Source organism: Lipotes vexillifer, unplaced genomic scaffold (assembly GCF_000442215.2).
Source record: "Lipotes vexillifer unplaced genomic scaffold, Lipotes_vexillifer_v1.1 scaffold490, whole genome shotgun sequence".
Classification (NCBI taxonomy): domain Eukaryota; kingdom Metazoa; phylum Chordata; class Mammalia; order Artiodactyla; family Lipotidae; genus Lipotes; species Lipotes vexillifer.
The window spans coordinates 2,671,229-2,676,448 of NW_006796397.1; the positions used below are offsets into that span (position 1 = coordinate 2,671,229).

The 5,220-nt window shown below is 41.8% G+C and overlaps 1 protein-coding gene across 3 annotated transcripts in view; it reads left to right on the forward strand.

Annotated features, from left to right (window-relative positions):
* Positions 1-4,738: 4,738 nt before the first annotated feature.
* The window catches only part of CDC7 (cell division cycle 7), a 25,222-nt gene continuing 24,740 nt past the window's right edge, over positions 4,739-5,220 (forward strand). The window contains exon 1 of one of the 3 annotated variants that reach the window (XM_007468527.1): positions 4,739-4,835. The gene's annotated coding sequence lies outside the window, so the exon portion shown is untranslated. The remainder of the gene's footprint in view (positions 4,836-5,220) is intronic. The other 2 variants (XM_007468525.1, XM_007468526.1) reach the window with 2 other exon arrangements.

The following is a 5,220-nucleotide window of genomic DNA, read 5'->3' on the forward strand; positions in this document are numbered from 1 at the left end:
TATTTTACTTAATCTCTATATAACAATTCAGTATATAACAATTCTATATAACAAATCTCTATATAACAATCTCTATAAAAACAATTATTTTTCTCTTCTGAATTACTAACTGAGAAACTAAACTTCAGTTCATTAGTGGACCTCTGTGTATTTCAAAATTCCTTGCTGTTCTGCAGTTTCAGAATTGACTCATGGACAGCTCTTTGACTTTTAAATAATTTATAATTTTTTTTTTTTTTTTTGGCCATGCCACGTGGCTTGCAGGATCTTAGTTCCCCAACCAGGGATTGAAACTGCACCCTCTGCAGTGAAAGCATGAAATCCTAACCAGGGAATTCCCTATAACTTTATTTTTGAAGTACACATTTTCCTGATGAAACTCTAAGTGTTTTGTCCTATGTATATTTTACAATGAAAATCTAGGATTTTATTTTATAACATGTGGGTTTATTTCATTTACCTGACTATTTCTTAGTCCATTCAGTCTGCTGTAACAAAAATCATAGATTAGGTGGCTTAAACAACAAACCTTTATTTCTCACAGCTCTGGAGGCTTGGAAAGTCCAAGATCAAGATTTAGACAGAATGAATATCTGGTGAGAACACGCTTCCTGGTTCATAGACAGGAACTATTTATGTCTATTACCATTGCTATGTCCCCACCTGGCAGAAGAGGTGAGGTAGCTCTCTGAGGTCTCCTATATAAGAGCCCTAATCCCATTCATGAAGCTCCACCCTCATCATCTAATCACCTCCCAAAGGCCCCACATCCTAATACCAACACTTTGGGGATTAGGGTTCAGTATCAACGTGTGAAGTGGCTGGGGCGGTGGGAACGGGGGGGGAGGCATAGACATTCAGTCTACAGCAATTGCCCTAAGAGACCATTTTTGTTCATATTCAAAAGCTATGTACCTTGAACGACCTTTAGTAAAAAACATGGGGTTAGGGGTGCTAACCCTCTATGCAGTCCAAAATTTTTTACAGTCAGCCCTCTATACCCATGGTTCCTACATAATCACGGTTCTACATCCGTGGATTCAGCCAACTTCAGACCCTATAGTACTGCAGTACATATTTATTGAAATAATCATCTTATAAGTGAACCCACATAGTTCAAACCTGTGTTGTTCGGGGGTCACTTGTAATTGCTAAGTTGTCTATCTTTGAGGACTTTCTAAGAGAGTACCTCAGCTTCTCAGCTTAATAGTGAAGATAAAAAAAATAAGTGGGGAGAGGATAAGCCTTCTCATAACTCTTCCTTTTTATACACTTGGCGGTTCTTTCTTTTTCTTTTTTTCTTTTTTCCATTAGTAGGTACCTCCACAAAGAGAGAGGAGATGAACAGAATTATTTGAAAGTTGTGCTGGGAACTTATTCTGTGTTGACTGTACAACTAGCCAGGAACTCCACACTCTTCCCAGAGTGAGAGACTGTACTCAACTCAAATTAAGTCTCTACTTGGTGGGCACCTGGTTTTCCCCATACTAGCTGTCTATGATCACTTGGAATCTAAACACAGATCGCCTGGTGTCCAAGTACTTTGAACCTCACTAATAAGATTGTTCACCCCTACTGCACATGGGAGTCAAATGGGGAGTTTTAAGAGAATCTGATGTTTGGATCCCACCCCCAGAAATTCTCATGTAACTGGTCTGGGCTTCGGCATTTTTAACAGCTTCTTAGGTGACTCTAATGTGTAGGCAAGGTTGAGAACCAGTGTTCTAGAACACTGGACTGTAGATTCTGATCCAGGAGGTATGGGGTGGGGATGAGGTTCTGCATTTCTTTCCTGTGCCTATGTGCTGAAATGGCTGCAAGCAGAAAGTACTAATGGAGCCCAGAGGAGGGGTTACTACTTACTGCCTGGGGAGAAATTGGAATAGGCAAAATAACTGAGCCTGAGCATGGGAATCAGGATATTTTCAATCAGGATAATTTGGTCTTTCCACACCAAAACACAACTTTTCCTCCAGCAAATTTAACTACCCTGTGGAATGCTCTTATCTCTGAAATCCCAGTTTTTGCCACTCTGTGAACCATCTACTACTTCTATTCTTCTAACTCAACCTTATACCTCCGTTGTAACCAATCCTTACATTACAGAGAGAGTTCCAATTCATTGTTCCCAGCACTTCTTATCTACCTATCTATTGATTCAACAGTCCATCAATCTATATATATCATTATCTATCATCTTCCTAAAATCTTTCCTTTTCACCTCCCAGAGATTCCGTGGTACATCATTACAATCACTTCCTTGTAAATATGCTTACTTGCCCCTCTCTGTGTGATGTCCATCCTTAGTTAAATCCAGCTCTTCCTTTCCACATCTGCATTCTCTTGACTGAAGTTTACTTGAGGACTCTTGACTGAAGTTTACTTGAGAAATAACACTATGCTGTCTGGACTCACTTTAAATTTATGACACAAATAGAAAATGGGCATTCAACCCCGCTGGCAATGTCACAATCTTTCTACACTTCACCTCCTCACTCTCAGAAGATACCTATGGCCTTCTCAGTCCTCCAACCTTTAATACCCACTTCTTGCTGAAGACCTCATCTCATATTTTATTAAGAAAATTGATGTGATCAGGTAGGAGCTATCTTATTCTCCCACCCAAACACAAACCATTGCATCTGAATTAAATCTTCTGTCTTTCCCTCTTGTTAAAAGGTTGGGAATCTGGGTTCTTTTCAAAGGTCCATCCCCCCTCCTTATGCTTTGGATCCATTCCTTCAACCTCCTCTATAATTTCATTCCTGTAGGTATTCCCTTTTTCTCCAGCATCAAATATTTCTTTCTGCATTACATCATTCCCACAAAAATATAAGCATTTATCTGCCAACACAACATCAACAACAAAAAACTTCCCTTGCTCTATTTGACCAACTATAGCCACCATCCTATTTCTCTAATCTTCCCCCTCCAAAAAAACAAAAACAAGAAAAAGAAAACGAAAAACAAACAAACCCAGAAACCAACCAGCCAAAGAAGCAAAACCTTAAGACTTGTCCTACTTGTACACCTTTTGTTCTTCATACACTTCAGTCTTTCTGTCTCACTATACCTCTGAAACTACTCTTGCCAGAGACTAATGATTGCCATGTTGCCAAATCCGTTGTCACTTCTGTCCTCGATACTTGACTTCCATGAAGCATTTACTATCGTTGACCACTCCTGTTCAATTGTAAAACGTTCTCCTCTTGATTACTATGACATCACCTTCTTACCTCACAGGTTATTCCTTCTCATTCTCTTGCTGGTTCATCTTCCTCCTCTGCCCAACTTTGAAATGTTGGAGATTCCCCTAGCCCAGTTCTCTATCTACAGTCTTTGATTAGATAATCTTGTCTAGTCCCAAAGTTTTAAGTTTCATGTATAAACTCATAACTACCAAGTTTATGTCTCCAGCCCAGAATCCATTCCAGACCAGTATATTCATCTGTTTACTTGACATTATCACTTAGATATCTAACAGGCATCTTGGACTTGATTATTGTCAATGCCCTCCAGCAAAAGACCGCTAGGAACACAACTGTAATTGAACAAGTTAGGTTTATTACTTGCTTCTCTGAGAATGCAAACCATGGAGAACCATGTGACATCTCAGTAAAAGGGTGTTAGGAACTTGGGTTTGTGTTATGTGATTTAGGAAAGGGTTCAAGGAAGAGGGATTTTGCTCTGGATTGGAAGCTGTAGGAAGGCAGGAGTAATTCTATAATTGTGTATTTTAATTAGTACTATCTAGAATGACTGAATATTATCTACTGGACAGAGGCTAAATAATTAGTACAGGAGCAGCAGTTCAGTCATATTATCCAGGATAAGGAAATGTTTGCTCATTTTTGTGGCTTGGACAATGTTTATGTTTAGTCTATATCCAGGCATGATTACAGTGATCGTTTTTATTTTTATTTTTTGTCTTGATCAATCATGGTCACAGAGTAGCCTTGTCCGGTGTTGATGTTCTGTGAAATTTCCCCCCTCTAACTTATCAAGCTCATTTCTACCTCTGCACTTATTCTGTCCTTTGCCAATTAGTCTCTTTCCCATTTGGCTCCCATCATGGTGAGTCCTTCTTAGTCACCATCACATCCTTCCACTTTTTTTCCTTCTTTGGAGCCCTAATCAATATCTAAAAAGAATGTTGCTCATTTGTTTGTTTATTGCCACTGCCTTACTGGAATTTAGCTTCATAAAGGGAGGGCGGTTTATTCTATCATGTGTTCTCCGCTGTAACTCCAGCCTCTAGAAACCAGCCTCAGAGCCAAGGGCTCAAATATATACTGACTGACCGACTGAGTGAATGTCACTGGGCTCATTTCTTCGAATACAGCCATAAACAATTAGTACTTGCCTTTCTCTGTTTGCTTGCTTTTAACGGAGAAGTAGGGCACTCAACAAAAACAAATGAAGCTGGGAGTCAAGAAAATGAATGTCTTTTATTCAGCGTGCCCAATGTCTCTGTAAGTCGGGGTGTGTTACGACTCCAGTACCTGAGACTTTTCTGTCTCTGAATTATCCTCTCTCCTGAAAATACTGTTAGATCCTTAACCTTACGTTTCACTCTATTTTTTAGTAAAGGATTATGCCCGGACTTTATATCTGTAACCGTTATTTCAGCCAGGCACAGCCTTGCGGAAGAAACCCAACCCGCTTGCGCAAGCGCCCAGTAGCGGTGCACAGGGATTTTCAGTGCGCATGAGCAATTAGAAGCGGCAACGCGAGAAGTGTTGCGCAGGCGCGTTTGGCAGACTCGCTAGGTCGGCGCTCTCGGAGGCGGCGACCTAGGCCTTTGGGGAGCCAGAGAAGTCGTATTCCTTTAAACCGTGAGTTTCCGACGGTTTGCTCCATGGCGCGGGATTGTGAGGGATTAGAAACGAATTCTGGATCGTGACTTTGGTCTCTTAGCAGCGCAGTTACCCCCACCCCCACCCCCACTTCGGATCCCCCTGACCTGCGGCGGGAAAGTCGTGCGCCTGCGCACTAAGCATCCCGTTCGGTCTGGAGTCTGAGGGAAGAAGGTCCTTCCCCGCGGAGCTCGCAATCCGCGCTCGCCTAGGGATCCCATTCATTCCCCCTTCTCTTCCTCCGCCCGGCGCTCGTGAGCCGTGTCGTATCAGTTCTCCACCAACTTGCGTGGGGCCTTGGACAAGCCTCCTGGCGCTCCCTTTCAACAAACGATCTCCAGCCCTCTTCCTCCGGTCGAACCGC